This window comes from Pinus tabuliformis, chromosome 6 (assembly GCF_031772625.1).
Source record: "Pinus tabuliformis cultivar Carrire ecotype Pingquan chromosome 6, CPIR1, whole genome shotgun sequence".
Lineage (NCBI taxonomy): Eukaryota > Viridiplantae > Streptophyta > Pinopsida > Pinales > Pinaceae > Pinus > Pinus tabuliformis.
The window spans coordinates 707888387-707916309 of NC_142292.1; the positions used below are offsets into that span (position 1 = coordinate 707888387).

A 27923-nucleotide genomic window follows, 5' to 3' on the forward strand; every position below is an offset into this window, starting at 1 on the left:
GCGTCTTTGGCTGAGGTTCGATAGGCCCACAGAGCTGAAAAGAGCATGAGATGCCAATTTGACTTGTGCATTCCGATAGTACGTTGAAGCATTGTGACCAAGAGCTTGTTCACGACTTCAACTTGGCCGTTGGCCTAAGGGTAATATGGGGTTGAGCCATCGTGGCGCAAGCCCAATGCAGATGTCATCTCAGCCATCATGTAATCTCGAAAATGGGAGCCATTGTTTGTGACAATGGCTTGAGGTACGTCGAACATGGAAATAACATGGTTGAAAAGGAATTGAGACGTTGTCTTACCGTCTGCAGAGTATGTAGGCATCGCTTTGGCCCATTTGGTGAAATAATTCACAGCGATGATAATATAGCCATGCCCCCCGACCGAATGAGGGTTACATGTCATATAATCGATGCCCCAGGCATCAACAAGATCTGGTGAAGGTATGACCCAAGGATCAGATTTGACCAAGATCATGTTGACAGAGGCAACATGAGGAGGTGGAAGTGGAAAAATTCCCATTAAGGCAGAATCTTTGAAAAGTCCTGCCCCCACACTCTCATAGGGAGCACCAGTGTTCTTGATGCACAGAACATTGTCATCCGAGGAGGAAGAGGCAAAGAAAGACAGCTGATCGATAGTGACAATCTTCCATTGATGGGGAAAACGAATCACACAAAATAAAGAGGAGGCCACGACATGCATGGCATGGGTCCAACTTCAGCCGAGTAGAAGATTATAATTGAGATTGGTGTCAACAATTTCTACCTCGACTTGCACTGTCTTGCCTTCTAGAGTAATGGCAAGGTTAGGTAAGACACTGAAGGGTCGCAAATCGCGCCCATCAAAAGCTTCCAAAGTGTTCGGAGATTGGTTCAAAGCAGAAGAACCAATAACTTTCCAACATGTGGTCGACATGATGCAGGTGGAAGCACCTTCATCGATGACAGTCTGGTGGATGGTCTTCTCACTGATGATTACTTGAATGAGAAAGTCAATCTGATGAGGGAGACGTGGAACATGGTTCTCTAGATCAAAACATATCAAATTGGAATTGGTGGGATTGATATTCCCGATGGCTGACAGCAAATATTACCGCTGTGATGGGCAGCTTTAGAGCACCTCGAGAGCCGACATGGCTGAAGGCACCTGAGCCAAATCCTCAACGATATTGTAGCGCTGAGCGGCATGGACATTGGGATTATACGAGGATTTCCACAGCACACCTCGAGAGGGTGGCCGTATAGCAGAATCATGGTTAGGGCGCTCAATATGAAGAGGGCCAGAACTCGGGGTAGAAGAAGAAGGTGCGGCTTCTTTCTCTTTCCCAGCTGTTGAAGCAGGATTTTGATAATCTTTTGATCTAGTAGCCACATTAATAGGCGTACTCATCATGAACACTTGAGATTCGGAGGAAGCAGATTGGGGTTGGTCTACCATTTGGGTCTGCTGAGATGGAAACGACTCTTTAAGGACAGCGGGGGTCCCTTTGAGTAGGCGAATAACTTCAGATCGTCGGGGACAATCCTTAGTGTAGTGATCTTCCTCGCAAATGAGGCAGGGATACTTAGGTTTCTGTTGCGAATATTTGCCAATAGATGATTTGGGAGGACCCTGTTTTGGGGCATCGACTTTACTCTTGCCTTTGCCTTTCTTCTTTCCTTTCGAGGATTTGTCCACTGCGGTATACTGGACAATGTGGACCTTTGAGGTTTTACCAGGGCCAGGTGGATTCTGGGATGAACTATTAGAAACAATATTTGAGATTGACTTCTGTTTGGAAGAAGATTTAGCAAGGTTCTGGGATACTGAACCAACAACTCCATCAATGAGAGGTACAGCTTGTGACTTTGATGTTGCGAGATTGGATGATGGTCATAGAGCATCGGGTAATAACTCATACAAAGTGCCAGACTGAGAGTAAACTAGATCCAAGTACTGGGCACGAGCGATGGCTTGCTCTTTAGTGACGCATCCACCCATAGCTATATCACGAGCAATTGGGGCCACGAATGATTTGGTGAACCATTCAGTGAGCAACTGATCAGCAATCTCAAATTTGATTAGGTGACGTCTACGTCTCCATTCATGGATGTGATCAGAGATGTGTGTCACAGTATCTTGCTTAAGCGATGTGAGCAAATAGGTGTCAGTTTCATAGCGAACCAGCAACTGAAAATGCATGAGGAAAGCCATGGCTAAAGAGTTAAAGTCATGGTAAGTACTTCGAGGCAGCTCGATGTACCATTTTGCTGCAGCGCCCGTGAGGGTTCACTGGAAAAGACGGAGATGAATGGAATCATCAACGTACGAGTTTGACGAGCACCAGAGGTGATATGTCATCACATGGGCATGAGGATCTTCTTTAGCTTTCCCATCGAACTTTGGACAATCACTTGGTATCTTGGATAGCACCGGAGGCCAGTATGGCGAATGAAGGATTGGATCATTCGTGAGGCGAGATACATCTGGAAACTCGAGTGTAGCCAAGAATGGCAATTGGGTGTTAAAAGGCATAGGAGGTCGATAAGTGGGTCCGTACGGAGGAGCCCATCCCTGCTGGTAAGGATTTTGGCCCCACAGTGGGGGATTTTGGCCATATGGCATCTGAGGCTGCTCCCATTGCAGATTACCTTGACCATAGGGAGGATTTTGACCTTGAATACCTTGGAACTGTCCGGCCATAGGTTGTTGATAAGCAACGTACGGGTTAAAAGGCTGTTGAGCCTGTTGACCTTGGACATATGGATATTGGACCTATTGTCCTTGAACATACGGGTGATGAACTTGTTGTCCCTGAACAAGAGGATTTTGGACCTACTGTCCTTGGGCATAAGGTTGATACGCTTGTTGCCCTTAGACATAGGGATTCTATACCTGATGCCCTTGACCAGCAAGATTCTAAACTTGTTGACCTAGGACATGACGATTTTGAGCCTGCTGCTGTAGGACTTGACCTTGACCCTGCCCCTGCAAGGGTTGACCTTGCAGTTGCAAAATTTTTCCCTGAGGCTGCAGAGGTTGGCCCTACGAGGACATGGGTTGGGAGGTGTGCGGAGCATATCGCATCTGCTGCTATGCGGTTTGCTGCAACTGTTGCAAGGGTTGACTTTGCAGTTGTTGTAGTTGACCTTGCTGTAAGATCATTTGCCCTTGCGGTTGCATGGAGAGTCGTTGCTGCAACAAAGGTTTCCCTTGCGGTAACAAAGGTTGCCCTTGTTGTTGTAGAGGTCGTCCTTGTTGTTGCAAGGGTACTTGAAAAGTGCCCAGAAATTTCTGAATTGAATCTGGCCATAGCCAGGCTGGATGTACTACCCAGATTGGAGGGTGTAAGGTTGATTAACCATTCCTTGAGAACCATATGGAATGTAAGGATTTTGGTATTGGACTTGAGCCCCATAGGGTTGCTGATACTGAACATTTCTTGATCCAGATGGACCAATGGGATTCTGAACCTATTGGTACTAGACATTGCTTGATCCAGTAGGATCAGCAGGGTTATGAATAATACCAAAAGAAGGTTGGTTTATACCAAGCATGTGAGCTTGTGAGCCGCTCACATTAGTGGCACTTGACACCATAGAAACATTCAGGTTTTTCCCCCCAGGCGATGGCACAGCTTGGCCACTGACTAGAGGGATGGAGGAACTAACAGAGACATTCTTTGAAACTGCCGGTTGTGCCTGACGGGTAACTGGGATTGATGATACAAGGGTATTCGGAATAGTGGGTTGCATCGGGACTGAGGTAACAGCCTGTTGGAAAGTCGTTTTCATAACGAATGGACCTGAAGTTGGCATCACCCCTGACGCCCAAACAGGGTTATGGTAAAGGTTCAAGGCACTAGGCGTACCTGAAACCAACTGTGCCAAAGACACATAGTTGGGTGGCAAAATGGCGGGAATACCCCCTGAATAGGGGAAACCCTCAAGAGGAAAAGGCAGCTCTTCCCCCTCAACAGTGTGTGGAGTAGAAACTTCGGACTCATCCGGAGAGGTGACTGGAGCATTGCCTTCGGGTTCCATGTTTGGAAACAACCGACGACGAATGGCCGAAGAAGTACGAGGGGATAGTTCCAAAGGAACACTCGGTTGGTCGTACAGACTGTAAGGATGTTGTGGTGATATCACAACAGGGTCAAACTGGGGATTCGAAGGGTAAATAACCAGTCCAAGCTGACCGTCAGTGGTCGGTGAGTTCTCATGAGTTTGAACGGGATTTTCTGGAGATTTCGGGCCAAGATCAGTAGATGACCCAGTATCGAAAGTAGGTGGAGGACGAGATGACAAAGGTTGAATGCTCAAAACAATTCTAAGTTCAACACCTTGGTCCTCGAGTGACTCTAGTAACTCAAGAAACGACTCCTCAGACAATCTTTCAGATGGAGGAGAGGAAGAGGAACTGGGTGAACCAGATGGTTCAGCCACGATGACCTTGTCTTAGTCGACAAAAAAATTAACTTCAAGGCTTTAAAATGTTCTTTTAAGGGAAAATCACGATTTGGTCTTAGAAAAGACTAACAGGGTGTTTTGGATCGTGGGCAATCAATTATTAAGACACATAAAAGATTGGTGCTCTTTCATTTTTTAAGAGTCGAGAAAGAAACAAAGATGACTTTATCGCTTTCGATTGGAAACGGGCTTGAAAGGACAAGTGCTCGAACGATTTTTAAGTTTAATGAGTCAAAAAGATCAAATGACTGCTCTGGATGATCTAGGTAAATAGGATTGCCAGGCAACCCTGAACTGCAGAATACCTTCCGGCAAATCGAGAAGTACGAGCAGGCAATCTCCCCGAATGCTGTGTTCGGTGTATCATGTTCATAAGGCGGCCAACTCGGCTCCCTAAGGATAAAGGATTGCAGCCTAGAGGGCTCTCCCGTTATATACTCGACGGTATGGGGAGCACAAATCCGTACAAGCGCTATCTAATGCCAAAGCTAACAATAGCTACTCGGTTTAAAGAAGTCGGAACACATCTCTAGCCTAGACCTTCTAGATATGATCGTTAATGTCAAATGCGCCTTAGGTTAATTGAGTTCATTTTAAAGTTTATCTTGACTTATGTTTTAGTTTTCAGGTCTTAGCGATGCGACTCAAAAAACATTAAATGCAACTAAATGAGACAAGACTCTTTCAATTCGATGAAATGCCTACACTAGAGAGGGTAGAAACTACTCAATCAAATGCAAACAATCAAGCAATTGAAAACGAAATGATCTTTCACTACTTTACTTTTTCGAAAAAATAAACTAATGAAAAATGCATTCCAATTCCTTATTTCCTGACAAGTACTTATCTATTAGTCCTTTCAAAAGAAAAAGAGTTCTTTTCCTTTTCCAATTGCCAATGCAATTTTAGTCTTTTAATGATGCAAGCTATTGTAGCATAATGATGCAACAAACTATAATTTCATACTTTTTCATGAAACAACGAAATAAACTTTTCGCATACAATTCTTTGACGAAAAAGTTTTCGAGACAATAAGCTCTTCAAGCAGATGAAAATATGAAAAGAGAAACTCATTCAGACTAATGAAACACCAACTTTACCAACAACAAGACAAGCAACGTGATCCATGTCGAAAAAAAAATAAATAATAAATTAAAATATAAATAAATAAATAAATAAGATAAAATAAAATGTTTAAACAAACAAATGAAAACTTTTCAAACTTGTGTAATAGAGGTCAAAGTCATAAAAGGACCAAAAACGAAAATGAAAGGAGTAAGTACACCTACAACCTGACTTACTAAGTTCACAATTAGCTGAATGGGCGAGAAACTAGATGCCAACCACCCAATGACTCAAGCAATCAAGCGGAAAGATGATAAACCAACAAGCAAACAAAACCAAATGAAAAGCAGCTTTCTAGTCAGGGAGAAAACGGTCCAAAAGAATTACGGGGTCAAAATCACGAGAGCATAACATAATGGCCAAGATTGGGGTCGAACCCTAATCTTCACTTAGAAGCATCGGAGCGATTGCCTAACTGACAACAAGCACCAGAGGCTGGTCGTCGCGACTGTTTCTCAGCAACTCACGCTGATTGGCGTGACTGTCAGTAAATTAAGCGCATTGATCGAGGGAGCCAAGAAAAAATAAAAAAAAAAATTGAAACAGGGACCAGATCTGCTACTATGAATTTTAGACTCAAGCCAGTAAATAGGAAAAAAGAAACAAAACTAAAGGGAAAAAGTGGAACTAGAAAAGTTCTCATGAAATCATGAAATCCAAGACAAACAAAAGGATTGGGATCCCCAGTGGAGTCGCCAATTTGTGGTGAAGTAAAATTACAAGTGCGGAGACAAACAAATTCTTCTAGCCCGATAATGGGTCTAGCCACAACAGATACATTCTATGGAAGATTTCCGTAGGTTAAAACCAATTAAGAGAGCCTACCTCTTAGTACGCTTATCCCGTTTGATGATGTCCTTGCTTGCTCGCTCCAGCTATCTCTCGCTTCCTTCTTCAAACACCTAAAACAAGTAAACAACAGCATAATAGACAAATTGTAATTCAGCCTACTTAACAAGTCAAGAAACATTAAGCCATGAATATGTGAGATGACAAATCATGTAGGAAATCAATCGATAGTTGCACATATTAATATCAAAGAGAGATTACAACCATTGTCTTGACATTGCACTTCTCCTCCGGCAAGACCAGGTTCCCACACACTTCTGATAGCATTCCATGATGGCCTCAATCCACAATAGTTTTAAGGCTCTTCCCTTTAGGCTTCACTCCAAACCAAATCACACTTCTCCCTCACACAACTAGATAGCTACAACTAGGAATAGCTTGTTGTTTACTCCAAACCAAAATATCACTAGCACACCAACATTAACACTTCAACACTAGCTTGTGCTTGGGAAAAAGGGAGGTTTATATAGCATGAATGGATGGCAGATGGATCATATTCGTATGGGAGAAGGTCTTATCCCTTGAGGTAGTTCCATCATTATAGGGGAAAGGAGCCCAAACTGACATCCTCGACCCCATCCGGCGAAACCATTTACCAGACTTTCGTTACAACGCTTCTAAAGCTGGAAGCTTCAGCTCCTAATTTAAAAAAAATTCCATAATAGGACTGGTGCAACTAGAACACAGCTCAGTCGCTCCGGTCGGCGTTAGGGATAGTGCTAATCTTTGCACATCGGCGCGGGGGAGACAAAGGTCATTAGCGCCGGTCTTGTAAACTGGGAAAAATAGAAGTTTCTGGGGAAATGGTGCAAAAGGGAATTGATCTGCTCATGAAGAGGGACACAGTGGGAGTTTCTTCATGAAGGCAAAGCATGTGGGATTCACTATAGAGGTCCTCCAGGATCAAGGAACAGGGAGTACAGGGATAGTGACAAAATGTTGTGTAACAATGGCTCTCAGCATGTTTTTACTTGTATTGAATGGATAATGTGTTTATGAGTTAATGGAGGATAATACAGCAAATGGCATGAGGGAACAATGGTTCATAGTGATTCTCAGATAAGTACGAGATCCCTACACTTAAGTCTGTTGTTTACACCTGTAGGTTACATGTTGATGATATGTTTGACGAAATGCCTGTCATGGCTAGTAGGGGTCTGGTGATGATCTTGTTCATATTATTTCTTTTTCATCATTGTTTCCTTGCATCCTTACTAATTCTAAGTGATCATTCCATTATGGGCAGTGTCCCAAGCTCTGGGCCGAAAAAGGTGGCTCAAATCCCGGAATGCTAGCATTAGTGTTGAGACTATTTCGCCTGGGAAGTGTTATAAAGCACCTGGGTAGTGTCTGGGAAGCGTTATAAAGCACCTGGGCAGTGTCTGGGGAGTGTTAGTCCTAAAACTAACTTGTCTGAGCAGTGTCTAGGGAGCGTTACCCTGCCCTTAAGTCTCTCAAATAGCAGTGGGACCTAGGGATAGGCAGTCTAAGTGGCTGATTTGTCTCCTGAAGGTTATTTGGATGATGTTGGATGACTATATGTGATGTTTCGTCGATTCCATTTCCTTAAAGTCACCAAGGAGGTTGAATCTTATCATAGTGGCCTCTCGTCACATGTTTACCCTAGCTGGTCAGTTGCTTAGGTAGATGTGGGAGGAGGGTGTTATAGAGTGGTATCAGAGTGTGGTTGCGCTCTCCTTGGGTTGTGTGTTGGTCATGCATTCATGTTGGTTGCATGTGTGTCTCTTGTGTTGTAATCCATGTGCTTGTTTCCCTTGCATGGTGTTGATCATGGTTATAGTGATATAGACATGTGAAGGTCAAAAGTGTTGTCGTGGAGTATGTCTTCATGTGTGTATGGTTGATTATGCATTGTTATGCACGTTAATGTTCACATGTTATAAAGTACACGTGATGTGGTTGTTGTTATCATGCATGAGGTCATGGTTTGTGTAGTTTCTATGGTCATGCATTGATGATTGGACTCTAGATAGAATGATGTGTATATGGTTTGATACTCATTTGTTATGTGTGTATATGTAGTTGTTATGCATGTATGGTCGTGGCTATGATTATACATGTAGAGTAGGTCAAACATGCCTTGTGAAGTCATTATATGAAATTTTGGTCATTATGATGCTATTTGTTGTTATGATGCTAATGTGTTGGCTGAGATAGAGGAGGAGATGCAGATCATCATTGTTATCACAAAATCTGACCTTGATAGGCTGCTGATCAAGTAGACTCTGAGTAACTCTTTCAAACCAATCTTTTGGCTGAGGCTTAGCTTCCTCAGCCTGAGAGGGCTCTCTCAATAGGTTTAAGATTTTGATTAATGATTAGATGGCTAACTCTAAGAACAAAATGGACAAATGTATAACTGGTTGACTAGTTGAATCAAAGACTAGCAAACATCTATTGGGCTATGGAGTTAAGATGGTTTTCAACAAAACAACATGATCAGCAAACATGGAAGTGAAGGCACTTAGAGTTTAGGTTTATAAATAAAACAGTAACACAAAGAAACAACATAGTTTACAAACATGTGAAGGATGTTAGAGCATTTTCCAATGAATTCTAAGTATCACAAGCTCATACCACTGCAAATAAGCAATTGAACAAGGCCATAAGAACATCAGACGCATAAACTCCTTGTGAATCTTGAGTAGTCAAACTGATCTCTGTATTAGGTATGAAAAATCACAGTTTCTTACAAAAACCAACATTCTTTTGCTAATGAAATTTCCAACCCTTGAGGAATTCAATTCTCAAGCTTTATATAGAGTTTTACAACCTTGGATACTGTGATCCATCTTTAGAGGAATTCGAATTCCTAACTTAGACACCTATCTATTCATAAAACAAACTACTTAATTACAACTTGACAGCTAGCTGTCTTTAGGAGTCCTAACACAAATATGAGTGAAACTCCTAAAACATGCTTTTAACAACCTTATCTATGACTTCAATGCATTCTTTAATTAGCTGCCAATCCATGTCTTTGAGCTTGATGATGTCCACAGTGCTGTTGCAAAACCTGTTGAGTCATGACCTAACTGTCCTGAAAACTAGGAGACAAAATTCCTCCTTTTAAGGCCCTTAATCCTTTATGCTTATCTTCGAGCAGTTTTGCTGGTGTATATGTGGCATGCATTAATATTCCATTGAAACACCATTTTCCACCTGTGCAAAAAGGAAATTCGAACATATGGTGGAAAGGATGAAACATGACTGTGCTACGTAAATACTCTATTTTCATAGCACAACCTTCATATTACTTATGAAATACTCCTTGAAACTTTTCTATCTACACCACTGCCATCTAAAACTTCACATATGATTCCATGGCTACCAGCAACTTCAAAACTTGAAATTAATTAGACCTTACTTCCGAAAAGCATCCATAAGTGCTAAATGATCATCTTCAGCAGTTTCGTAGCGCACTACGAAATTACTGTGTATGTTTTATTTTTAACACAACCTTTAAACATCTGTAGTCTAGGAGTTTTTTCAAAATTTCATGAACACTGATCTGATCACCAAAATCAAAAACACTTAACCTTATAATATGTTCTTCTTCACAAATTTGGTCTTCACCTTAATGAAAGACTAACCTATAAATTTATCATTTTTTGCACTGTTTTTATCTGAAAAATAGGTGTTGAGACAGAGCTTATATCTTTTGATCCCTGATATCTGTTACAAAAATGGAGGAGGTTTTTGTAGATAAGAATGTTTATAAGAAAAACCTCTCTCATTTTTTTGAAAATCAGCTTTAGTTGTCCGGAATCTGCATTATACAATCATGTATAAAACAGGAAAATTTTGAATTCTGAAAATAGTTCTTCAAGTAAACTTCTAATATCCAAATCAGTAGCACCAAGGAGAAATTTGAAAGAGGTTTTTGTTCCTTGTTATGTTCTTAGAAGAAACCTCCTTCAGATTTTTGAAACTCATCTTCATTTGCCTGAAAATTCCTTTTGAAACTAACAACTCAAAATAGTCCAAGAAACACACAAATCCCCTTGCAGCTCCTGGTAAAAATACATGTAATCTGTCTGGATGAAAGCTTGTGTGAAGCTAAGGTCATCCATGATCTGTTAAAGCTCAATAGGCTCCTATCCAAACACATAGCTTTCTTTTTATGCTTTCATCTTCATGGCAATTTCCCTTTATAACCCAAGCTGCGCTCTTAAAAATATGACAGTTGTAAAGAACTTTTTGGACAGCAAGTTGTTGTCACAAAGTTAACTTTTCAAAGGTGACAGCTAACTGATACATGCAAAGGCTAAAAAGTAAATGACAGAGAGGAGCTTGGGTAACTTGTTTAAGGAATAATATTTGAATGTGAAGAGAAAGGTGACAAAATGAGGGAGTGGAAAACAACAACCACTTCATCAACCAATAACTCTGCTTTTCCTGAAAAAGAAGGTTGCACTCCTGAGCTCCTATCTCTTGATCCTTGATAGATGTTACAAAAATGGAGGTGGTTTTTGTAGGTAAGAATGTTTATAATAAAAACCTCTTTCAGTTTTCAAAAATGAGTTTTTAATTACTCAAGAACCCCCTTGGACGTTGACTACTAAAAACAGAAAAACAAGGTTTTTACCTCATAGTGCACTACGAAAAGAGCAACGTTTTCGAAGTGAAAAACAAACATTTTACACTGTCTACGCTACGAAAACGTGGTTTCGGGGCTAATTCCAAAATTTTCAAAATGGCTTAAGCTATGAGTTTCTAAACCAATTCTAAACTGAAAGTGAGACTTATGAGACATGGAATAAGGTTGTTAGATTTTATTTGGATATGAAAATGAGACCTATGAGACTCCTAACCTATCACTTATCCACTAAAACATAGGATGACTTGACACTCATCTAAGACCATGATTAGGAAAAATGTCAACTCTTATTTTGGTGATAACAATCATAATGAGGTTGCGGGATTAGACTTTGGGATAAGAGAATATCATCATACATGTAGTATATGTTTGGCATGCAGGTATGTAAGTTAAGGATTATTATATGCATTAGGGTCATGAACATGTGTTTGATGTTATGGTTACATTCATGATAGATGTTGGTTGATTAGTGTATTTACATGCACATGTGTTGGATAGTCAAGAATGATAGTAACCAGTAGTTGTATGCATTGTTATTGTTGTTTTATATTAGATAACTTGATGATTATGCTCAGGGTAAATTTTAGGGGCGAATAATCGCCCAAAGGCGAAATTTAAGGCTTTTTATATTTTAATGGGGCGAATTTTTAATTAAAATAATAAAAACTTTTTTATATAAGTAGCCCTCATTTTATTTAAAAATTAATTTATTTTTTTATTTTAGCCCAGGGCAGATAAACTAACCGAATCGTATTTCGGTAAAATCGCCCCATTTTGATATTTGCTCCCGGTTTGGGAGATCAAAATCGCCATTTCTGATTTACAGTTTGGTTTTTTTGGTTTGGGAGTGGTTTGTGAGGGTCGATTTGGTCCTGGGAGGTTAGATTTGTTTTGAAATGGAGGGCGGAGCTTAATTTGTTTTCAAATGGAGGGCGGCTCCCTGTTTTCACGGATTCAGCCCGTTGTTTTCATGAATTCCGGATTCATCGTGTATATGGCTCCCTGTTTTCATGGATTCATGGTGTATATGGCTCCCTAGCTCCCTGTTTTCACGAATTCATCCTGTATAAAATTGTTTTGAAATAGGATTTTTTATCATAGTTCACAAATCTTAATTTTCTAGTTAGCAGCAGCAGTTTCGGTGCGATATTCTTGCATTTTCAATCCACTTATTCTTCTCTTGTTTTGGTATCCATGGTTTCTTGGATTTGAACGGCTCATGCCACTGCAGCAGCAACAACAACAGTCGGTACTTGACATAATTGTTGGCTGAGCGTGAGAAATTAGGCCCCTTTATGTAGGTCCTGCCCATTTGTAGCCGCTTTTGAATCAGGGTAAGTTGGCTTCATATTTCTTGTTTTTCTTCAAGTTTGAAGTACAGGAGAAGATAGTTGTTGAGTATGATACGGATTATCAGTTGTTCTGGAAGGCCAAATTAGGTGGATTCATGCCTCCTGCAGTTGGAACAGGGGTGATAATCACTTTGCCAGCGAACGCTGAATGCTTCCGTTGGTTTGGAAGCAAATATAGTCGTGGTTGCAAGAGACCATGAATTTTTTTTAATGGTTGGATATCAAATTTTGTTAAAGATTCTCTCCATCTGCCTGTTACCCCACAAGCAAAAGAGAATAACTAAAGCTGAAAAAACATGTAGAAGTATCATTATGCTGATTTGGATTTCATCTTTTGGAAAGAAGATTTGGCTTCAAAATTAACCTGAATGGTATATTGACTTTTCAGGAAATGGTCCATTCTGATTGTGGCCGAGGCCTTGTACCGTGGTGGAAGTATTGAGGAAGTGATGACTGATAATGACCTCTTTACATCTGATAGAAAAGTTGAACAGAGATCATAGTATTCAACACGTGAGTGCGTTTCAACATATGAGAACTTTATAAGGTATGCTCAATTGTATTGAATGTTGCTTTATTTTGCTGCCAAGCTTATCCATGGTGACTGTTTTTATATACAACACTGGAGCTGCTCATAGTATGCATAATATTTGACTAGACCATGTCGGGCATTGCAAAAATTTGCTTTTCTCTTAATTTTACCCATGGCTGAATCTCTGCTTCCACTTATTCTACTATGTTTTTTAGAGCATGCAATGGATTTTTCATATTTAACATTATCTTGCCATTTACCCCGGTCATTTGGAGTCTGGACTTTGATAAACCACTGACAATACATTTTTAACAAGCAAAGTGGCCTTCATTGTTGAACCATTCGAGGAATGATCCAAGATATTTAGCAGCAGTGGATTTCTCCTCTCAGAAATTTTAAATATCCCTATGGTTGATGTTAATGGCATCTCTGAAAACACTGTCATAAGGCTTTTCTCAATTTGTATTGGTGTTTTTGAACAATACCCTGCCAATCCCAAGGTTTTGCTCTCTAATTGCCAGAAGATTTCAATGCAAATTCTTTCTTATACAAGTTAGAATTAGCGGCTTGCTTGGTTACGAATTTCTTTCATCAAAAGTTTCAATGATGCACACACTTTAAGCCATGACTTCACTGCCCTTGAATGTGCAGAGGTGGTCTGCTCATGTTTGGCAGATGCCTCCCAAGATCATCTAGCTAGGTCCTCTCAGGCATGGGTACTTTTCATGGTCCAGACAATATCGTTAGACAGTGTATTGGATCATTCTTGGTGATTGATTCCATGGTAGATTCTTCTTTTTACCCTTTTCCTCTTCATCCTGTCTTTTGTAACTCTAGTTAATCTCTTGCACTCTATCCTCTTTCCACTTTTTTGATCTCATATTTAGTTCATGTTCTCTTGTTTGATCCTGTTATATTTCGTTTTATGCTTTTGGGGTAGCATAGGGTGCCCCTACATATTGGCATCAATGGTTGTACTTCTTAGTCCCGTTTACCTATTTGTTAGGCTTTATTTGGACTTAAAATAAAATTATCTTGCCTTATCTACAATTCCCCCAATTTTAAATGCAATGTCCAGTTCCACGACAAGATTCTGTTTGAAAAAACTCTTACCAGTTTAGCAGTTGTGCCCTCCCATGCGCCTTCAAAATCTCCAAGGTGGATAGCATTTTGGAGTGATTTAGCATAAGAGAGGTCTAGTTCTTCTCTCCACATCATTCCTGAGACATCCTTTTCTTATTTTAAAACAGAGGCTGGTTTTGATTTAGATTTATCCTTAACTGACAACACCTACATTTTGGGTTGTATGTGTATTTATGCAAGCGTGTAAGAAACAAACAGAGAACTGCGAAAATTATTGCTATTCTAGAGTTGACTAGCTGTATCCAAGATAGATGTCATTATGAAGCTATATGTTTAAATAGAGTGTTGACCATCAAACTTCAAATTTCTTTTGATGACAGAAGCAACAAGGTAGCAGAACGCAAATTAATAGTTTCTCCAACATCTAAGCCTTTAAACAAGAAAATTTAAACCATAACTAATTATAGTTTATAGGAAACTAAATACAGAAAAGAAAGAAATTGTAATAACTACAAACTTTAAAATAGTCCATCTGATTGGTTAAAAAACAAGAAATGAAACAATTAGAAGTGTTGAAAGCATCTCATATCTAAGTTTATTTAAAGGAGCAATACAAAAGCAGAAATCTTCCAAGCTGTAGGTAATGAGATAAAAACTAGTAAACAGTTCAGACATGTAGAGCCCATGCCTCCAGGATGACCATTTTCTGTTATGAGGTTTGTTGTGAATAACCTGGGAGACTACCTAAACATATTCACTGGTGCTCAAGACCAAAAGGCGATTTTTGTTAGCAACAAGCTACCAATGTCTCTAGAGTGAACTTTGTTCTATGGTCTGCTGTGAATAACTTGGGAAACTACCTAACCTGATTAACTGGTGCTTAAGACCAAGAAGTCATTTTTCGAGAAAGAAGGAAGTATTGAAGATTTTGTTACGAGATATTAGGTGGTAATATATCCTTGCTCTACCATGTTAACTCTCTTGTCAGGGATGCCTTCAACAATGCATCTCATTGAATAATCATGCATCAACAACCAGGTGAATTGTACAGAATTTTTACACAATGATAGAAGGTAAGTCTCAAATGTTGTGTCTTCTATGGCATGATATGGTTTGCTAGGGCCTAGTAACATGAATCCTTTATCTCTAAAGGAAGAACCCTTAAGAAAAAGAGACACGGTTAACCTTCAAATAAAACAGATGCCATTAGGAGCTTTTTAACTCTTGACATGTGTTACACTGTTACACCCAAGCTATTGCATGAAAGAGGGGAAAGCACAGTGATGAACTAAAAGTAGCTAATATGGTATTTAAAAATAAATAAATAATGTTTTGGTAAAGGAGAAATAGGTCCAATTGAATTATGAAAATCGGTGTATTCAATGCCAACTGGTTGAGACTGGTTTTGGCCATTTTCAGTTGAAACTAGTTGGTCAAACCCCTTTTGTTTTGCACTAATCAAAACTAGACAATCATAGTTGTTTTCCTCTTCAGAAAAATATACAAGATGAAGACAATTGCAAATTGATTAATTTTACAGATCCTTCTTTGAAAGTGACTTCAATTTTTTTGAATATAATGGAGTATTTTGATAAGCACCAGGATAATCAACCTGAAAATATCTTTAGCAAGAAGCCAAGCAGAATTTGAATATTTTTCTTAACCAGACCATATAAGGGTTCCCCTACATATTGGCATCACTGGTTGTACTTCGTAGTCCCATTTACCTATCTGTCAGGCTTTATTTAGACTTAAATAAAATTATCTTGCCTTATCTACATTGTTTCTCAGCCTTATATCTTATGCTACAAAATTAGATAGAACTTTGTAATAAAGGCAGGACAACCTTTAAATCTGAGTCTTGACTTGCAGCATCCTACAAGTTGGTCAGGCTTAAATTTTTCTGTTGGCAGGTATTGCACGATGACACTATATCTATAAAATATATTTCTTCTGTACTGACTGTATTGCCTAGAATATTTTGGTCATTGAAGTTGCGGGTTGGCAGGCTCTAATAGCCCACTTGGAGCACAACCCCTTGAAAAATTTGACTTTAAGAAGAATTACATGAGAAAATTGTTTTCACTTAGTGTTATCGGGAAATCTAGTGTTTATGCAGAGCTGCTAGTCCCACTAAGGCTGGTAGCTACCTTAGAAACAAACAAACTAAAACCACTTTCGTTTTCCTTTATGAGAAGTAGATAAGAGGGGAACAAAGGAGACCAACCTCTGTCTTGCGCTTGGTTCCTTGCTTGATTCCTCTCCCTTCTGATAGATCTTTGCCAGTCGCTTCCTCGTCTACTCATCTTCAAAGAGCACCTGTAGAATCAAAGCAGCATAACACTATCCAAGAACAGCGATCTACTATCATAAACAATATAGGACCAGATATATATTGACCACACAAATGCATAAATCATCAATCATACAAGAATGTGGAGGAAAACTTGAATAGCTTTATTAATAATCAAGAATAGCAAAGAGGATTACAACCAATTGTTCTGACCCAGCATCATCCTCTCAGCAAGAAAGCCCTTCTTCACCTCATAAAAGGCTTAGATCACCCAACACTGTGATGTTACATCAAGAAACCAACAGCACTTCCTTACAAGATACAAAATTCCAGCCTCTGGATCTCTGGGATGAGGGATCCATATATAGATGTTTGCAAGGGGAGTGAGTCAGCTTCTGAGATTTGATTAGTGTCCTCTCTCTGATAGTTCTTGATTCCAAATGGAGATTGATGATCTCTTACTCATCCCTGGGCGAATGCAGAGAGGCAAGTGTCCCAGGAGAAGTTTCTAGAAGATCCCATGATCTTCCACCTCGCAAATTGACTCTGCCATTTGTCCACTCTCGCCCATCGCACCCCATAGAAGGGCTTTTCAGTATGCATCGCACCTCCCATGTGCATTTAGGTGGGATGCAGCGCACTTTGACCATGGAGTAGGTGAGATGGTCCAGTTTTGACCAGTTCTGAGTAGGTTTTCATGGAGAACTTCTGGGAGAAGCTGTAATCAGTTGACCTTGTTCTTTTAGGGGTCGGAACAACACTTTTAGGGACTTAGGAGTCCTTGGTTTATGGACATTTGTGATTGGGGTTGCAGTGCCCAAAAATGTCTATAACAGTTGCCCCCTAAAGCATGAGGTCGTTAATCTTTTGATGTCGGGTGAAATGCTTTATCATGAGGATCCGAAGTTTGTTCAAGCTGGAAGGCGACCTGTAATAAGATACAATACAATACATTATCTTCATAATATTTTCATGATCTAGCTGAGGCGGGCATTCCCATGCTCAGCTTTATAAATTCATTTTCATGTAAATAAGACAGACAATCGTCTGAGTGTAGACTGATGATTCTAGTAGAGCCATCATCCCTTGGATCGGATGATTATCTATGCAGCAATGATGTACATTCGATGTCTTTATTTTCCTGAATATATATCGCAGCCCGGATGGATGAAACTAGATCCGGGGTCTTCAATCTCGTTCGATATTCACTCAAAGTACAAGTCGATCCATGTGAGAGATGTTCTGGAGTCGAACATGGAAAGACATCACCTGATTACCAGCCAATGATGTAAGTTGTTAACAGGCGCGAGAGGAATCACCGATAATGATGATGACCCTCAAGGTACTACAGTACAATTTACGTGGTGTGAACAAGGGACTTGGCATCGAACACCACGCAAAATCTTTCGGTTGAAGGCCATTGATGTAAACCTATCGCCGGAAGTGAGAAGCTTGCCATTGAGGCATGCAAGCTTCAAAGTACTGAAAGGGTTGTTCCTAGATCGACTTCTTGGATAATAAGCTGATGTCGACAAGAAGCGATCCGTCATAGGAGGGCCTTAGTGAATCCCACATCAATGACACGGAACGGAGCAAATGATTTTAATGGAGGTGAAAACGATCTGATGACATAAGGTTCAGGGTGGCGGTCATGAAAGAATGGAGCGTAAATGTATTGCAGTGGATGAGACACAGGTGAATTCTCTGAGTGACTTCTCTTGAACATATCGGCGACACTGACATGATGAATTGGTAGCGTTAACCGCAAATATGGATGGTGTGATGGACCAATGGTGATATGACCAGAACAACCCAACCCGACTCGGATGCGGAGTGAAAGTGTCATGTTCAAGAGCGACTTGCTACCAACAAAGTTTCTTCAAGTTTTCTTCCCAATTTTTCCCCAGTCATTGCTGACCAGTACCTCTTTATTTTTGTCAAGCTTGAGGAGGATAACATATGCTTGTTCTATAATTTGCCCTTCGGGCAAACCCATCGCTATGTTTTAACGAGCTTAGCGATAGTGAAACTCGTTCTTGTCTGTATGGACAAGTTTGTCGCTATTCGGTTTTAACGAGTTTAACGACAAAGATAACTCGGTCCTTTTCAATTTTAGAGAGTCTGAAAATGGACGTAAAGAAAACTCCAACAATCCTTTTTCGTCATATAATCCCTTAAGTTCGAAAAAGTATAAAATAATACAAAAGGGATGAATTTTTGGTAATTTTAACGAGCTGAACAAAGCAAGCGCTCGATCTTTTTGTGTAATAATCCCTCAGGTCCAAAAAGATTAAAATCTAAAGGAGGGATAGCACTTCCGGTCACTTTAACGAGCTGGAGAGGCCAATTGCTCAGAAATCTTTTCATATTTTACGAGTCAGATGAAAAGAGCTTAAAGGAGACTCGTTTTTCGAGGAACGAGTGATAAGTTCGGGTAGCAGCTAATTCCAGGTAAGGTTTGGAATTTTCCAATCACGGCAGTGTCACAAGGATGGCTAACAGGATCACTCTTCGCAGCTGTTCCTCAAAAAGGGTAAACAATCAAATGGAGGTGAATGATCGGCCAATACAGAGTGGAGGTGATGATGAGAACACGACCAAGGCTTCAAAGGCTGATGATAATACATTCACGATGGTTATTTATCGGAAATTGGTTCATTTTTTAATGAGCTTAAACTCTGGGGGAACATTTGCTCATTGCTTATGTTTATTTTTTAACGAGCTTGAATTCCGTGTTAAAACTGCTCGATATAATGGTCATTGATTATCTTGATTTTACCATAAATAACTTTGTTCCTTCAAAGATTGTACTGCCTGCTCAATTGCTTCATCAAACTAGTTAGAAATGAACAATATATGTTTGAAAAATGAGTCAACACACTAATATTTTACTTGAATTACGTGAAAAGTAATTTAAAAGTGGTTTTTTACCTCTCATTTTACCATTTCATTTGAACTTTGGTTTGTTGGAGCTTTGGAGGTATTTTCCCCCTTGATTTTCACCAGCTGATTCCGGGAGATTCTGTGGACGATTCTTGGCGCCGTCTGGACCAGGTACAAGCTAAACCTGAGCTCTTCAGTTTCATTCTTTCCTTTTTGAATTCTGAGCATGTTTTCTGGTTTTTCTGAGCCTCTGGGGTTTGAAAAACTCGCCCTGGCTCCATCGCACCCTTTCTATATCGAAAGGTGCGATGCATGTTGGCTTGGCCATTGGCCAGTTAGCATGCATCCCACCCAGAACACTGCTGGGGGTGCAATGGGCGCAAGGGGGGGAATTTGTGCACAGTTTTTCATGGAAATTTTTGCCTGCTTTTCACCAAATCAGGATCTGACTCTTCTCTTGTTTGATTTTAGAGATTCATCGGAGCAAAATGCCTGTTACATGGCGAGATCGTGAGCATGAAGAAGAGGACATGCTTGCTTTACATGATCCGGTTACGGTAAATGCACTGCGGAACTGTGGTCTGTTCAAGTTTTTCCGCATCTCTAGCATGAGGCAACAAATCAACTTGTTGCAATATTTTCTCGATGCATGAGATCCTACCAGCCAGGTGTTCCAAATTAGGGGCAAATCTATCCCCTTGACTGTCGTGGACATCTATTTTTTGACCGGCTTATCGAGGCGGGGTGCCCCTATCTCATTATCAGGTTCGGCCCGTGGGGGTGAATCCGTGAGAGATTACATTCGCAGGTATTGCAGAGAGGGATCTCAGCCAAGTAAGGACGGCAAGATCAATATCCGAGATGTCACTAACAGGTCCTTGAGGACCATTCTGTTCACTTTTGCTAGACTGGCTGGTAGTGTGGCTCTTCATGTGGCCAACAGGTCTTATATGCAGTATGCCTTAGAATGCCTTGAACCAAAGGTGTTCAACTGGTGTGACGCAGTACTCTCTGTGATAAAAGAACAATTGACCAAGGTGAAAAACGGAAGATTGAAGAACTTTGGATATGGTTCTATTTTGACCGCTTTTGCCTTGGAAAAGATCCCGCTGATGCAGCCGCAGTATGTTTCACTTGGTTTACCTCCACCGACTGAGCCACAGATGCAGAGATGGGTCGACCTTATGTCTAGACATGCTAGTCAGTCTCAATTTTCCTTTTCTGATACCTTCTTCGAGTGGTTCAATCGTCAGAAGATGGTTTTTTCCGAGTATCCATATGCTGGTATGGATTTCCGGGGTGACCCGAATTTGGTACTGCCGGCTGGCGAGCAGTGGGGTGTCATCGGTAAATTCTCTGACCATATCTCTGTTTATCTTTTCTTTTTATAATGTTCTTGTGCTTGTTTTATCAGGACTAATCAAAACTCATGTGCTCATGCAGATGTTGGACCAGTTCGGCCAGTAGTATGCCTGAGAGTGCCAGCTGCCGCTCCAGCAGGAGAGGCTGTGGGAAGGGCTATCCTTCGCGACCTTGATGTGGCCAAGACTCTTTCAGCGCTGCAGGATCAGGTCGAAGGCCTCACTCTTGGTATTTCGGACGTGAGGACTGACGAGCTGCCTCTGAGGTTGCAGCGACATACTACCGGCGTGCCAAGTCGATGGACTAGGCTTTTACGCATGATTGCACAGGCAGTGACTTGTTATCACCAGCATCATTAGACTAAGGTGCCCCCTAGCGTTTTGAGTTTTGGGTCATTTGACCAATTTTGTCTGGGTTACAGAACATTATGTGTAAACCATAAACAGTTATATATATATTTTTGATTTTCGGAGTTTTATTTTGGTTATGATACTGATGCAAATATTGATGAAATGCTTCTTTTTATAAATGTTGCAAATGTTTATCTAACACATAATTTGCCAATGAGTCTGTTAATGTGTTTAAGTTTCTGGAAATATGCTGATATTGAATAAAATCAAATTGCCTCTCCAAAATCTTGACCCTTAGGAACATACGATAGATAGCTGGATTTCGGAGGGAGTAGATACCAGTGAGTTGTAGTATGACGAGTTGTGAGTCTAGCCTGACGACAAGTCGGCGTATGCCATGTATGATGGCATCAGAGAGAAGTTCTATCAACGCACTATATTCAGCGATGTTATTTGTTGACCGACCAATACATACCCCTCTGAAACTTACTAACTCGCCGCTTGGATAAAAAATGGCCAGGGCGCAGAAGATAGGTTCCGCGAACTACGACTCGCTCCGTCGGCATATCCAACAAATGATTCCAATAGGTTCGACATCTGCAACAAATGTAAAAAGTGGATTACTTGACCAAAATAATTACCCTTAGCGAAAACAAAAAATGTAACAAAAGCACATGGGTTACTACACTGAATCATGCGTAGTAACGCTTAAGGTACCACCCGTTACGGGGTTGCGCCAGTGGAATCCCGTCATAATCCATTAACTCGTAGGCTCCTTTTGCTAATACACGTTTAACAATATAGGGGCCCATCCATAAAGTCTTGAATTTACCTGCTCCTAATTTATCGAATTCTTGGTCGTAAAGTAAGACCAAGTCACCTTCTGAGAAGACACGGGGTTTGACATTTTTGTCGAACTGCGCCTTGACTCGTTTCTTATGGGCTTCGTTAGCCAAAGCGGCATCACGACGGGTTTCATCCAATTGGATTAGTTCCAAGAAACGAGCCTCCTCTTCTGAAGTTCCGGGGAGAAGGTCGACTGCGAGTTTGAGGGACGAGATTTCACACTGAACTGGTAAGATTGCTTCTAGGCCATACACCAGTTGAAAGGGTGTAAACCCGGTTGCATTCCTTACCGATGTTCGGTATGCCCACAAGGCCGAGTACAGGATCAGGTGCCAACTCCTTTTGTGGACTCCAATCATCCTTTGCAGCATTCGCTTCAGGACCTTGTTGATTGCTTCAACTTGTCCGTTGGCCTGCGGGTAATATGGAGTAGAGCTGTCGTGGGACAACCCCAATTTGGCAGCCAATTCAACCATCATGTGATTGCGAAAATGTGATCCATGATCTGTGACTATGGCCTGTGGAACGCCGAATCTGGCGACTACATGATTGAAAAAGAAAAGGGCAGTCGTTTCGCCGGTGTTGTTTAATGTAGGCATCGCCTCGGCCCATTTGGTAAAATAGTCTACCGCGACTATGATATACCCATGGCCCCCAGTCGAGGTGGGGTTACATGTCATGAAATCTATGCCCCATTTGGCGAATGGCCCAACAACAACTATTGGCTGCAGTGGTGCAGGTGGTCTTCTGGTTTTGCTATCGAAAATTTGACATGCATGGCAACTTCTGACTGCGTTTATGCAATCTTTGAACATTGTTGGCCAGAAGTATCCTGCTCGTAAAAATTTTTTGTGCCGTAGCGTAACCAGACTGATGCCCCCCACATGCGCCTGAATGGCAATCATTCAGGACTTTTTCGGCCTCCTCATGGGTGAGGCACCTCCTCAGAACTGTATCGACACCACGACGATAAAGTGTATCACCGACGATCATATAGTCTTTTGATTGGTATCGAATACGTTTTTGTTCCGAGCGAGAGGTATTAGGCCTGTATTTTTGGGTTTGCAGATAGATGATTATATCTCCATACCACGGATTGCTTGAAGATATCAGAAACAAAGATTCATCCACGATGGTTTCTTCGGATGTTTCATCATTGGACGACGATGGGAGATCGCATAGTAATTCCGCGAAAACCAGGGATTTCTTTGACTTGGATTTTACAAATTCCAGATCAAATTCTTGGAGAATTGCTATCCATTTTGAATATTTGCCCCCCAGCAACTGTCGCGACAATATATAAGTCATGGGGTTGCAATCTGACAAAATGGTAGTTTTTCGAAAGAGGACATAGTGTCGAAATTTCTGTATCGCTTGAAGAGCTGCGAGAGCCAGTTTTTCAACATAAGAATACTTGATTTCTGTATCATTTAAGTTTTTACTCAAATAATATATAGGATGTTCAATTCCATTGTCTTCTTGTACTAAAACCATTGCGATGGTTGTATCTGCTGCAGCGAGATACAGGTTAAAGTCTTTTTGATAATTAGGAGCATACATTAATGATGCTTTCATTAGGGATTCCTTTAAAGCATCAAAGGAAGCTTGCGCGACCTGATCCCATACGAAGGGTACTTCTTTTTTCAATAGACGTGTATAACCTTTAGCAAGTTCGGCGTAATTTGGAATGAACCTCCTTAGAAAGTTTGCTTTCCCTTGGAGTTTCTGAATCTGAAGCAAATTTGAAGGTGGAGGCAAATTTATGATTGCCTGAACCTTACATGGGTCGAGACGAATCCTGTCCTTTGAGACTACAAAGCCAAGTAAACGACCAGAACTGACACAGAACACACATTTGTGTGGATTGAGTCGTATTTTGTAGTGTCAGAAACATAGAAATATCGCTCTTAAATGCTGCGGATGATCGGTCCGCTTTCGCGAATGAGCCGGAAGATCGTCGAGATATGGTTGAACGATGTTTTTGATGTCATGGAAGGCATAATTCATTGCCCTCTGAAATGTTGCCCCTGCGTTCTTTAAACCAAAGGGTAACTTGCGATATGCAAATGTGCCCCACGGACAAATAAATGCAGTCTTTGACTGGTCCTGTGGGCGGATATTTATTTGATTATACCCGGAGAATCCATCCATAAATGAAAAGATTTCACATCCGGCGCATTCATCAATTATCTGGTCAATAAAGGGTGTAGGGTAGTTGTCCTTCGGACAAGCTTGATTTACATCCCTATAATCGACGCACACTCTAATCGTTCCTTGTTTTTTCATTACAGGAACAATGTTCGATACCCAATTGGTTAAAGGAACCGGGTAAATGAAACCAGCATGGAGAAGTTTTTCAACTTCTGCCTTGATGGCAGCGGCTTTCTTGGGGTGCACCTGCCGTAGCCGCTGTCGTACCTGTTTGACATCTGGATACATCTTTATTTCGTGTTCAACTATACTCGAGTCAATGCCTGGCATTTCATCATAAGACCATGCAAAGACATCTCTGAATTCGCGAAAAAGAGCGTTATATATTTCCAGTTCTGAAGGAGAACAACAATTGCCAACATAAATATTCTCTACAACATCTGTTTTGGTCGAGATATTTATGGCGATAGTCTCTTCAATATTGGACAAGTTTCGCTCGGAATCCACCGTGTTTACAGTATTTGATAGGAAATCAAAAACTGAAGGATGATGAAGGTCATCAGGAGTATCTTCTTGACAATCCGGAAGATGGGAACGATGGTGGTAATCTTCCCATGGCGCCCCGTCAGTTATCATTGACTGAACAATTCCTTCGTCAGTGTAATGCACTTGCGACCAAGGATCTAAAGGGGTGTCATATTCCTTAGACCTATCTATCCAGATGCTTGATGAGCGTTTCTTTGGGTCTGCCTTCCATGCCAAAAACATTGATTGCTACAATATTTCTATTGGGCTTGGAGGCAAAATTCGCAGATGATCCATGTTACTATCATTTTCTGAGATCTTTTGAATAGAAGATATCATATTGCAGGTTCCTATCGTTTCCACTTCCGCCAGATTGATTGGAGGCAGGAGGGCAAAAGTCCCCATTAATATAGGGTCTTTTAGTAGGCCTACTCCGATATTTTGAAGCGAATGGGGGCTTCCATGGATCATCGGAATGCTTCCCGTAACTTGGGAACTATTTGGGAGAAATGTTTGTTGGTCGACGATTGTAATTCCTCCCTGAAAGGGAAATGCAATCTTCCTAAAGTAGGTCGACACAACGGCAGCCATAGCATATATCCAGGGCCTTCCTAGTAGGATGTTGTAATCGAGGTTTCCGTCGATTACTTCAACATCTATTTCTACTGTTTTTCCCCCCAATTCAACTTGCAAGTTACTTAAAATCCCATACGGGGTGTATGTTCGTCCATCAAATGCTTTTAACATCGTCGAAGATCGCGACAAGGTTGGAGATCCTAAAGATTTCCAGCAACTCATCGACATAATACATGTAGATGCCCCCTCATCAATAATTGTTCGATGAACAGTTTTGTTGAAGGCTTTCACTTGAATGAGGAACACTAGTTGAGCTGGTAACTGAGGGTCATATCCTTTGTGATTAAACGACACAAGATTAGAATCCTTTGGGTCGATCCCACCTATTGCTGATAACAAAGCCTGCTTTTGGGAGGGGCAATTTTGCAGTACCTCAAGTGTCGACATAGCGGATGGCGATTGGGCCAGATCTTCCACTATATTATAATGTTGTGCTGCTCTGGCACGTGGATTAAATGTCGACTTGTGTACTACTCCCTTTGGCGGTTTTATTGTCAGTTCTGGAATGATGGGCGGCGCAACTTCTGTCGAAGTTGTTGTCGAACTACTAGGTTGATCTTTATCCTTGTTGTTCGACAGCTGTGGATTCCCATAATCTTTATTCCTTGTCGTTATCAAAGCATCATTTTGCTGTTTCGAAACCGACAACATTAGTACTTGGGACGGGGAAGCATTATCATTGGCAACCAGATTTGTTCCTGGATTTGGAAACGGATCAGTTAATACCGCCGAGGTTTTTGAATTCTTGAAGAATTTTCTAAGCTCAGCTTTATATGGACAGTCTCTTGTCCAATGATCTTCATCACATATAAGACATGGACGATTTGGTTTCTTATATCCAGAAGGGTTTGCAGAAGATTTTTCAGGTGATGATTCCTCCTGTTTCTTCTTCTTCCCTTTGTTTTTCTTCTTGCCCCCTGGTTGTTTGGTTTCTTTGCCTTTGTCAATTGAGACGGCATTTACTTCCGAGGCGAGAAGTTCTTCTTTCGCATTTTGACTAGAAATCTTACGGGCCTTTTTAGATGTGGCCTTTGTTGATTTCGTGTCTGTCGTACCAATCACGCCATCGCCGGCATGAGAGTCATTGTTCGATTTAGGAGGAGGAGGAACAGAAAATTCCGGTCTGGGAGCGTCAGGGATTTTATCGTAGAGCGTGCCAGACTGAGTATAAATCAAGTCTAAATATTGCGCACGAGCAATAACTTGCTCTTCAGTGACGACTCCTCCCTTTGCCACATCTTCTGTAATGGAAGGTAATAATGACTTGATAAACCATTCAGCTAAAAGCTGATCAGGAACGTACGTTTTTACCATTCTACGACGACGTCGCCACTCATGAATATGATCGGATATGTGAGTGGCCGTCGTTTGCTTGAAATTGGTAAGAAGTTCTGTTCCCGTTTCGTACCTTATGGGTAACTGAAAATGGGTTAAAAAGGTTGTGGCTAGGGTACTGAAGTTATCAAACGAAGCTCTAGGTAATTCGATATACCATTTTGCTGCCGGACCAGTTAACGTTCTCTGAAAAAGGCGAAGCCTAATCGAATCATCGTTTAGGGTGTTTGATGAACACCACAGATGAAAGGTCATCACATGATTCGACGGGTCTTCACCCGGATTTCCATTAAATTTAGGAATATCTGACGGAAGTTTATGCGGAATCGTTGGCCACCAAGGGGCGTAAGTAATTGGATCGTTCGTCAGCCGATTAAGATCTGGTAACTCTAAAGTCGCCATGAAGGGTAACTGTTGATTCAGGTTTGGCAAAGCATACCCAGGATAAGATGGAATTGCCTGAGCAGTTGGTCTTTGCATACCAGCATAATGCATTTGATGCTGGTAACTTTGGCAAGGTTGATGGGCATACCCATTATAAAATGGTTGGTTTTGACCGTTTTGAATATACGGCTGCCCACTGTTTGCAAAGATTTGTTGCTCAGATCCTTGGTAAACTTGTTGGAATTGCGGCTGTTGGCATTGCACCAGCCATGGTTGTGAAGCCATGTGTTGTTGTCCAATACTGACTGTTTGACCAAGATGAGGGGTAATTGTACCCGTTTGGGCCTGTGTCATTCCACTAGTTGGCGATTGTGGTTGAGTCGCAGGGACAAGAGGCTGTTGCATTACAACCTGAGAAACCTGAGGTTGGCATACAACAGGCAACGCTTGTACTTGCGACACCGTCACAATAGCCGGCGTAGTTGGTATATTTGACACAGGTAAACATTGTTGCATCGAGTATACAACTCTTGGTTGTTGAGGCAGTATTGGTACCCAACCGCTAGATGTAATTCCAGCATAACCTGAATTTTGTTGTGAACTTTTGTATTTGTCCTCCCGGAGGAGACAATGAAAGGGTATATTGCCCCCCATACGGAGGTAATCCGGTACTTAAAGGAATGGTTTGCCCTTGAGGACCGGACTGCCCAAATTGACACCGCGAAGGATCAATTTGCTGAGATTCAACATAAGAGTTCCTGGATATTATTCCGGATGAACAAACGGGAACAGACCATACTGTCGAAATAGCCCCTGAGTGGGCCCCATCTAGCGATTGAGAGCTAGTTGGGACAGAAGGTATGCCGACGAACATTGTTGGAGTGACAGCAGGAAGCTCTGTCGTTGCTGTGTCAGATGACACAGTCCTAGATGTCGACGGTTGCTCAGACATTTTTAGTCCATCCAAAAGATTTCCTGGCGACTCTACAGGAGCTTCTGACAACGGTAGACTAATTTCTAATGAAGAAGGATATAGGGTGATCCCGACTCCAAATTGCGATGGAGTACTAGACGGAGGATCTTCCACAATCTCTTCTATAGCAATCAGACCAGGTGGAAGAGGTAGACCGTCAGGTCCGTAAAATATTT

The 27923-nt window shown here is 41.2% G+C and overlaps 1 pseudogene; it reads left to right on the top strand.

Annotated features, from left to right (window-relative positions):
- Positions 1 to 1692: 1692 nt before the first annotated feature.
- The window catches only part of LOC149260643 (boron transporter 1-like), a 45245-nt pseudogene continuing 19014 nt past the window's right edge, over positions 1693 to 27923 (top strand).